Raw genomic sequence first — 10,774 nt, 5'->3', positions numbered from 1 at the left:
ACTTTGAATGCAAACATTCAAGCTATAGCATGTTGTGAGACTCTCTGGATCTGAAAGCATGGATGAGTTGTGGGAAAGGCAAACAAAAAAAACCAACCCTCTGAGTAGCACCAGGGAAAGGATTTAATAAGGGAGGAACATCCCTTACACGTTCCTTGTTTATTTTGATTTCATTCAGCCTTTTTCACCCAGTTGTGTTTGGCTTCTGTGTGTAAACATCACTGCTGCTTATGAGCAGTATTTCATTTTGGTTTGGACAACGTAATCTTATGAAGACTGTCAGCCTTTCTTCATCTGAAAAGGAAGTGATGCAGACATTACACCTCTAGTCATATATGCTAGTAGGATATAATACTGACATGATTTATGACTCAAACCCACTACATTTCAGTTGCAGGCATCTAAATCTCCATTAAATTCTTTAAACTTCTATAGGTTATTCCTGGATTTGCTGCCTCTGAAGTCCCCAGAAACCCAGTGGGGCTCTGCAGAGCCAGACTGATTCTGGCTGTGCTAAACTGCGCAAGTTTCCTTGCTCTGCAGGAAAAATACGTTGATAACTCAGGTTCTACCAAGTGGTCTCAGGGCTGTACGTGCAAGCGGTGACGTTCATGCACATGTGGCACATCCCAGGTTGTGCTCATTTGCATGCTTGTACACATAGAAAATAAGTGTTCACTTCTGAAGGTTTGAGTGTAAAAGCTAAATATGTAAACAAATGCTCTTCTGTCAAGGAAACAAATGTAGCAGGATCACTAAAACCTTGAATCTGGTCATGTAACAAGAGTCAGTGTGCTGAGTCCCCAGGGGAGAGTGGTGTAATAATAGAAAATGAAGATTTCTTTTTAATCTGGAATTCAAGCTTCACCAGGCTCTAATTTTTAAGGCCTTGCAGGCTGATAAGCTTTGCCTGTGTTAATGTTGCATTGTACTCAGGACTGCAGAGTCTACTCCTGCCACCATGCTTGCTTTCTCAGCCTGGCTTTCTGGAAGTTCATACACTGGTGAGGGAAAAGCACATTTCCTGTGATTTTTGTTTACTCTTTTATAAGTGTACTTTGAGTTTACTAGACCAGTTTAACTGGGCTCTAAAGCGGTCTGGCTTGCTCACAGATCCATACTGTTCTTCCACTTCTGTTTTTCCTTCTGGATGAGGGGCCTCCAGAGCTAAACCATCATCTTCTCTGTGCCCACAGGCTGCAGAAAGGCTCATGAAGCACCTCTGTGAGTGTCTCTGGAGCAGTGATGGGCAGCGATGGTGTGGTGTTCCAGGAGGAATGAGAAGGTCAGTGTCTCTCCAGCAAAGAGAAAGTCTGGATTTGCCTGAAATAACCTAATTTTAGACCATCCTAAAAGCTACTCTTGGCAACCTAAAGACCTTTCTTTTGTAGTGAGAAAGTACAGTTAAAAACTGCCTTCCCTGAAAGCTTCCCAGGCCATTCCCTCACCTCGCAGAGCTGGTTTCCCTTGTGCAAAGCACAAATTCATTATAGGGATTGGATTATTTTAAGGAGTTCCCAAACACTAGCATGAGCCTGCCATACTCTTGCACAGAGGGGAAGTGACCTAGGCAGAATAGATCCATGCTTGCTTGTTTTCCACAGAGCAGTGTTTATGAAGCTGTGCTGGCTGTGTGCATGTGTCTGCCAGCCCTTCCCAGTGAGTTTGTACATCTAGGAAATGTCACATTTGCCAGCTTCAGTTGAATTTGATAGAAAGCCAGCAGGTCTCAGGGGTGTTAGCTTCCTAGAGGTGGGCAGGCAGAAGACAGGGGAACCTCTTAGCTCAAGGAAATCTTGGCATGAGATCTCTGATCTTGCTAGACAGCAGAGCATCTATACAAGATCTCAGCTGGGTGAGACCTGTCCCTAGGAGACCCAGCTTCAGCAGCGTGGGGCCTTGCTGCCTCTTTGATCCCACTGGCTGCAAAGCTGGTGAGATGTTTCTGAGGGAGAGGGGTAAGCCATAATGAATCAGTTTGGGATGCATGTTACGCACTGTGGACAGTCAGATAATTAGGGCTTTAGTGTGATGTTTTTCTTGATATTGCAGTCTGTAAGGCCTGAATCTTGCAGTTAGACACACAATGACCTGCCTGAGTGGTTGTACATCAGACTATGCAGACATTTTTCTATGAATTGCTTCCCTTGGAGTATTTTGTTTCACACTCCTCATTTTGTATAGGAAGAGCTGCCTTTCATAGGGCTGCCTGATATAGCCATAAAAGGCAGATGGGTGGTGGGTAAGAGAGATCAATCTTTATTTCCATTATGGTCATATAACACAAGGCAGGGTCACACAAGGTTACACTCATATAACATGATAGGTTGGTTTTTCAGTGTTTCCAGCTGACTGGTGTTTCAGTGAGGGAGAGCTCCAGCTTTATTCAGCATGTGTATCACGAGGGGGGTGTAAACTTATGTATAAAATTAAGCCTGGTGCATTCCTCTGTTTAGGGAACTGAGGCTTTTATATTTTGGTAGTTATTCATCAATAAAATTGTATGTCAGCAGAACATGAAAATGAGAACATAAAATGTCAGTAATATACATGCATGTTCATGTATGTATGCATAAAAATCAGGGCATGTTCAGAAGATGGTCCAATCTGTTTTCAGAGATGGGAACTTTTACTGAAGAGGGTTATCAAAATGTAGTCCCTGCTGTACAGACTCACCTCTGCTTGGGAGATCTCACAACTCTTCCAACAACTGCAGATGTGACCTTAGGCTGGGAAGGAGCTTTATTGATTCTAGAGGGAATTAGCAGGTAAAATATAGAACATTGGTAACCCAGATCCAGGCTAGTTCAGAGGAAAGCTGTGGTATTACCAATAAAGCAGGAGAACAGGATAAATTACTGCATGATAAATGAGTTGATGAGCTGGCAGTTAATCTAAACAATAGATGGAAATGTTTTTATTTGTGTGAATTTAGTGTGGCTGAAGTATGTGGATGCTGGTCTTCAGCCAGAAATAGGATTTTTGTGGACATGGTCATCACCATCTTGATGGTTTCACAGAGAAGCCACATGATCTTCTGTGGAAGAGTGGGACATAGTAAGCGGCACCTGAGGATGCTGCCTTGTCTGCGTAGTGCCAGCCTTTTCCTGAAGCAACATTGCAGAGCTAGGGCTAAGTTGTAGCTGGGGCTACCACTGTCTCCCTCTTTCATTGTCTCATTTCTTTCTGAATAGGAGCAAAATGTTATTTGTAAACAGATGTGTTGTATTCTTAGAAAGCAACCCTGCACCCCTGAAAGACCTGTTCTTTCAGCAGCACAGGGGACGTTGCCAGGTTATGGATGTCCTTATATTCTAGGATATGTCCTTAGGACAACTGGTAGCATCACCTGCTGGTTTTATATAAAGGAGTTCCATGACTTTGCCCTGTCTGCCTGTGTTAGCTGGTGAGCACTGTGGAAGTTCTCTGCACACAATGTGATGGAGCACTTTCCTCTCCTAAGGGATATATGTATGCCAGAGGCACCTCACTTTCCAAACTGGGATTCTGTTTATGTCCAGAAAACTCAGTAAAAGAGGAAGGGAAAAAAGAAGAGCTACCTGTGGACCCCAGGAGAAAGTAAATTTCAGTAGGAAACTTGGGGTTTGTGGAATTTTTGCCTGCATTTTTCTTGTATTCTGTATTGTATTTTTTTAAGCAATGATGTTAGTAACATTCCTTGGAGCCTTCCAGCACAGCAGGTCATGGTGTTTACAGACAATAAATGCCAGTCTGTGTGGAGGGGTAGGAGAAGAAGCTGTTGGAAAATACTGTGTTGGCTTGTATGAAAATCTTAAAGCCAATGCTGAGAAACATATTTCTCTTTAAGTGAACAATGCCATTTGGAATAGTGAAGCCCTAAAAGTATTTCCAGTCACTTAGTTCAGGGCTTCTCTTTCTACTCTGACTCCCTGATTTAGGTGACTCCCTGTGTTCCTCCAGCTGGTGTGGTAAAAATGAGAGGGAAGATGAAATAGATGGATCCCAGCAATTCCTCCTTGGCCCTTACAGCTTTGATAGTAAACTCATCTGCACAGAATTCTTAGTATCTTGAGGCAAGCTCTCCCATGGGCTTTCCTGAGGACCACACACAGACATTCAGTTCTCTTCTTGAATTTTTCTGTTAATTGCCTATCTTCTAACAAGCAGTCCTTGGGCTTACAAAGAGTCACAAATAACTGTAAATAGAAAGCGATTCTGTTGTGCCTTTTGCTCCTCACAGCATATGAATACCATGAAAAAGCAGACAAAGTAGATGGGCTTGTTGACTAGCCAGGCACATCTGAGGCTGTGTGAGCCATTCACACAGCCCTGAGTCCTGTTGCCCTGCCCAACCTACCAGAGACAGCACAGTGAGTGTTTCAAAAGGCAAACAAGTCACATACATTCCCACATGCTGTATTCTTTAGTCAGAGATAAATTCCTCCTGTTACAGATGTTGAGTTTTAAACTTAGCATAATTGTGTTCTAGATCATTTGCATCCTGTGTGGTTTTAAATTTTCCTCTCCTGGCCAATGCAATTTATTACAATTAACTTTTACTCTTCTATATTGGTCTTTATCATCTGTTCCCTTTAGATGGGAAGCAATTATAGATCTTTGAACCAGTTGTCCTACTTAGACTCAGCAAAATACCTTTAATGGGATCCAGTGGTTAATGAGAGAGGATTAAAAACTACCTTCCATCTTAGAAAGTGCAAACTTGGGAACTTTATTGTTCCTGAGGTGTGGTGTCACCCACCAATGCAGCTAGGTACAATAGCTGGAGAAGGTACTTTGGGATTAAGCAGATGAAATTCTCACCTGCCTAAAGACAGTTTCCTCATACCAGTTGAGATGCCTCTTGGTATCCAAAATCTCTGCAGTTATGGTACTGGGCAATGAGAGGCTTACACCTTTCAGTACGAGCCTCTATGGCCAAGTAGGACCTCCAGAGATGTCTCAGAGGTGCTTTCCTTCAAGAAGCTGAAGCAGCCTTTAATCTCCCTGTGTCTTGTGGTCTCCCATCAGTAAATACTTTGATACTGGTTGCACAAGGATGTTGTAAGGTTTGACATGGGAAAATGCATAGGTTATTTTCAGGGCACAGAAAGAGACTCTGACATGAATCTGGTTAGGACTTTTGTTTGTGAGAGTTGAACAGCTGGGCAGGGGGAACTTTTGGTTCATTGTCCTTTGAACCAAGTAGTCCGGGTGGACCAAAGCAAGACCAGCTCTGGCAAAGTGCTGGCACTTGACAGCCAGTCCTTTCAGTTCTTGTTGGTGGCGTTTGACCCTGAAGGCCAAAGTGAAAGTCTGTAAGTTAGTTATGGATGAAATTCCCTTGTGTCGCTATGCACCTGAATTTGGCCCCAGAGGGCTGGATGCATGCTTCGATGTTTTGGTAAAGTCCACCAGATGGAGCTCGTGTTTGAGGGATAAAGCTCCGGCAGGCTGCGGCAGAAGCTGAGGAACTGGAACATAGAGGTGGTTTTTCTGGGATTGTTTCAGCTGCGGGGTTGCACTGAGCACGCCCAGCTTCCCAAGCGCTTGCTTTTAACAGCGTTCGATGCTAAGGATGGAGAAAAGGAAATCTGCTTTTGTGGCTGGAAGTGCTTGGAACTTTTGTAGATGTTTTCCTCTTCTTGAGGCTGACTTGTTTTGGAGAGCTTTTTTAACGCTCGTTCCCACTAATTGTTCTGTCCTTTAGTTTGCTTCCCATATTTAATTATAGCAATTACACCTCTTAGCTATTAAACCCATATAAAATCAAAGCAATGGAAAACTTGCTTAATGGTTTAGAGGAAAAAAATGTAGGATTGGGGTGTGAGAAGGAAAAGTATTCAGCTTTAAACTTAGTTACCTAAAAGACAGCTAATAAAACTTTGGAGTGTGGCAAGGAAAGCAGAATTGAGAGTGTCTTTGTGAAGTTTTCTGAAAGACATAATCCATGAATTCAGAGGTCCAGCCACATGCCATTGCCACCAGGACAGCACTACTTTGGTATGCATGTCACCACTCAGATTTGTGCCTCGAAAGCTTTTAAGTCCACATTTTTAGAGGCACATTTGTTATTCATGTAATCAAACAGCTACAGTAATACATCACAGAGCAATGTAAACACTCCAACTATGAGGACATTAAGCATATCTTCAACATGGGTGGTACAAGTACCGATGAGATTTGGCCCCTGCTCCATGCAGTGTGAGGTAGTAGTGAGCCATGTTCTCCCTGGAAAGCAAAATTAATGGATATCACCAATTTCATCTTCTAGCTGAGTCATTGCAGCCCATCTCTGTAACACAACAAAGCCATCCTGAAGGCACTGAGGGTGTTCTGGGGGGTGATGTAAAGCTGAATGTCACTCACTTGCTATTGGATTTATTTTAAGGTCCACCAGACAACCAAATAGTGTGTTCATACCAAGTAGCCTGTAGTTGCAGACAACATGAAGCAGACCTACTGCTTTCTGCCATGGGATTTCTGGGTTTGTGAGATAACAAACAGCCAGATATAATTTTATTCTAAATCATGCGGAATGAGTTTTCCTTCAATAACACCTTTCAAAGGATCATTTTATAGCTTACCATCCCACTCCAAGGGTTGTTACCTGGAGCTGTGCTTTGGGTAAGTGAATGTCAGAACACAAGACATGGCTGGGTGCTGTTGGGCACACTTGGACAAGAAGAAACTAATATACAGACTTCCCAGAGCTGGCTGCATGCTTTGAGTGCTGCATGGCAGCCAGCTGTAGTTTTATAGTAGCCAGACATTGCACCATGCTTAATGTAACCTCTTTTTGTGTTGTTACAGCCCATAATGCAGGCATTGACAATGGAAAAAGTTGTAACCTGGAACACCCCAGAGGAGGAAGGATGAGAGTTCATGTCCTCCTTTGTCCTTATGGAGAATCAAACCTTAGCTCTGATGTATTTCAGATTCTCTCAGCAATTCATGTTGTGGTCAATGACTGACAGTCTCTGTTTTGCTCAGTGTTTTCTGTCTGTTAAGTAAATGGAATATTCTGATTTTCTGGGAATCATGGATGTCTCTGATTAAATACATACAGTAACATGGGGCAAGGCCTATTTGGGGCTATCAGACCATGAGAACACCATGCCTGCTGCACACAGCAACCTCATGTGTCCTCAATGTACAAAATTTGTGAGCATCTTCACGTTATACTCAGCTTGGGATCTTACTGGAAAATCTTGAGGGAAAGATGATGTCATGAGGGTGATGTAGGTGTTTCTGCAGAGTAGAGCTTGTAATTTTTGTTTTCTTCTTGTTGGTTAACCAGAAAGGAAGAAGTCTCAGTCTGGAAGTGGGAGCTGAGTATTCACTCAGGAAGGAAGGAGAAGAGGCAAAGGAGGAGGTTGATGCTTTGCATTTTGTTAGGACACAGACTCACCTTGCTTGTCCTATGTAAAGGCAAATCCTTCTAAGTTGTCATCAGATAAACCCAAACACCTGTTCTTCAAACTTGTTCTAATTTACTGCCACATAAGTTACCATCTTTTGTGTTCCACAGGTAAGTAATGTCCACAGTCCTCAAATTGGTCGTGATTGCAATGACTGCTTTTGCGGTGAAGTTTTATGAGGAGCAGTGTGCTCTGTTTGCCCACGTGAGTGCAGAAGCTGTCTGTACAGCTGAAGAATGGGGCATGTGAAATGTTAAATCCAGGAAAAAAAGTTAGTGTTTGGTTTTAAGGCCTGGTTTTGAACAGCTGATTCTTGTTGCCAAGGAAGTTCTCACTCCATTGTGTGAGTGGTCAAAAATAGTGACTTGGATAAACACTTTGCAGTGACATGTCTGAAACAAATCTTCTTTGAAGACTGGAATATAACAAGAACTTAGGTCTGTGGGAGCACCTAGTCACATAAGCATTAAAGGGTGCATGTTCTAGATCAAAGTATCTGATTATCATCCCCTTCTCCTTTATTAAATTAATTTGTTTTAATTAGAGGAATAGACACTTTGCATCAATTTAAGGGGTCTGTTTGGCACTTGAGATGAAATCAATGGTTTGTTAACAGTTTTATTTGGAAGGTAGATGAGGCTATTTAAATGATGTGAAATCATTTTTCATTTCTCAGTAGAATAAAGTTGTGATTAAGAAATAACACTTGGAGCATGAGAGCTCTGCTTCTCATTTTTCACATGCAGATTTGGGATATTAGTGACATCATTCATCTTTAATCTGGTTTTATAGTATGATATCAAATTTGGTAAAATAAAACAAGTGCTACAGCAGTGTCTCACAGCAGGTGCTTTCCAGTGGCAACACGGGAAATGTCACTGCTGGCTTCTGGATTCAGTAGGACTTGTATGTTCAATTTGTGTTTGATTTTTGTGCTGGTGGAGCAAAAAGTCTTGTTAATCAGTTCATAAAACAGTAGGATTAAAAAGAAGGCACTGGAGGTGTAAATCAGTCAACACCATAAGATTTTAAAGATTAGCTTAATAAATAAAACGTAATTGGATAAAATAGGCAAATAATGAGTTAAGGGCAGCCCAAATGTGTCATTTCTTTGGGTCAGTGGCAATGTGTCCCTTTGCACTGCAGCTGGGTAAAGCCTGGAGGGCACGTAACAGAGTGTCACAAAAGTGTGTTAACCACATTTGGCTGTTGAGGTGTCTTGTTTTGTCCTTCTCCCACCAGCAGTCTTAAGGAGAAATGCTGAGTTAAATCACGAGCTGTCTGCCAGCTGCTGCATGTGCTTTTGATTTTTCTCAAGATAGGGTAAAGAAAACATCTTTTATTAAAACAAGAAACCGTAAGAGAGGTGAAAAGGGAGCTGGCAGAGCTCTGGCAGGATTCTCAGACTGCCCTGCTGCTGGTTTTGCAGTGGGAAGACTCTAGGATTTGGGTGTTGGTGTGCTGAGTGTGCTGCTCTTTGCCTGCCTGCCCTGGCTGTGCTTGGTGAAGTAGCAGTACACTAGGGGAAGATGTTCTCACAGGGTCTTGCTTTGCCCAGCCCTGGAAGGTCTTCAATCTGCTTTAAGCAGCACTAACTTGCTGCCTAATGGGCAGAGGAGAAAGTTGACCTCTTAATCAGATGAAACCTGTGGCTCAGCCTCAGGCAAGCAAAATCCAGTAAGCAACATCAGAGTTGAAATCTGCTAAAAGTTGGAGCATCATCTCTGCTTACAGCAGATGGTTTTCGTTTTATCACTTACCTGCAAGCTGTTGCTGCTCAGCCTCCACCTGGGTATCTGTGTGTTGCTCTGCTGGGGAAAGCAGCACCAACTATAAAGCCAGATGCTTCCAAGAAACCTCTGGAGGCTTCTGCTGCCCATCCCAGTCCTCCTCTGAGAGAGAGAGCATGGTGTGATGCTGCATGACTAAAACCTATCATGGCCTATGAGGCATAATTGATTGAGAAATCCAATTTAGTATCTCAGTTTCTGAGGTTAATAAATGATACCCTTTCCCAAGCAACTAATGTTAATCAATGGATTACTGATAACAGCTCTTCAGCTCTGCATCACAATGAGAACCTCCTAATTGTGGAAAAAAAAATTATATATACACACAATTGAACAGCAGACATGCAAGCACACACAGTGTCATCTGTCCTCCATACCAAATGTGCAGCAGCATGGGGTGCTGAAATTTGCCATGAATTATTTATATGATGAATTATCCCTCTTTCTCTCCTCCTAGAATATCCAATTGCCCGTTTCCATTTTTGTTTCTGAAAGATTTATTAAGCTGGAGAGCTTATTAAACATTTCCTCCCCTTTTTCTCCATAGTACATAATATGCATCTTCTTTGCTGTTAGCACCTATCCATCTGCTCCAATGGGTCTCCCAGCACAGTGAAACTGTGAAGAGCACAGTTGTTACCCAGACAGTTCTCAGTGGCCTTGGTGATCCAATTACAGATGTTCCAAATTTTGGATATTTAAGTCAACCCAGTCTCAGTCCCCAAGTAAATAAGCCACAGCTACAAAGCTTGTGATTGCATGAGAAGGAATAATTTGGATCTCAGCACTATTTAGGGTTCAGCTCCTGAAATTCATTCTTGTGCCCATTTTTGATGGTAAAACTCAGTCCCCTGGAAGCCTTTGAGAAGGTGGAAGAAGAGTGCCCAGAACCAAGTCATTCAGAGAGGTGCAAATCTTCTTTCTCAGTTTTCCCACATCAGCATAAACCCATAATTTTACAGTCAAAGACTTCTGTATGCTCCCTTGCCTGGGACCTGTTCCTGTAACAGTTGTATAAACAGAAATCCTCTCTGGATTCTGGGGGGACCATTCCAATACCAGTTTCCCAGGTGCTGGGATAGTACCTGGAACAAGTAAATGGATTGAAAGGAATCCCCTACTTACAGGAATTTTCCATACTTTGGGCTTTCATTGTTTGGTCCCCATTTAAACCAGCTCCCAGGCATCCATGTAACTTTCATTATTTCAATCCCAAATCCACCTTTCATACCCAGGTTTAATATTTTTGTGCCGTGCACATGCTGAGAAGGGTGAATCTCGGTCTGAGTGTTTTAACTGTTCCTCTGGCTGGGAGTTGCTCCGTGCTGTGCTTTAAATCATGACAGAGATTTACAGCTTGATAGTGGCAAAACTGCCAGCATCCAAAAAAGAGTTATCTGTAGGCAGCTAGTGGGTACTCACATGCCTCAGTAAATAATATCCCGGGGATGTCATCTTGCTTGCCCTGAAATCACAAACAGTAATACCCTCTAAGAACAATAGCACTAAAACTGTCCTCGGGTTAAAAATAATCGGTTTGCCTGTGTGTGAGGCGCAGAGTCTCAAGAGCTCTTTGGCTGGGTA

This window comes from Dryobates pubescens, chromosome 24, assembly GCF_014839835.1.
Source record: "Dryobates pubescens isolate bDryPub1 chromosome 24, bDryPub1.pri, whole genome shotgun sequence".
In the NCBI taxonomy this organism is placed as follows: Eukaryota; Metazoa; Chordata; class Aves; order Piciformes; family Picidae; genus Dryobates; species Dryobates pubescens.
The sequence above is the reverse complement of the archived record's forward strand: the minus strand, read 5'-3'. Positions refer to the sequence as shown.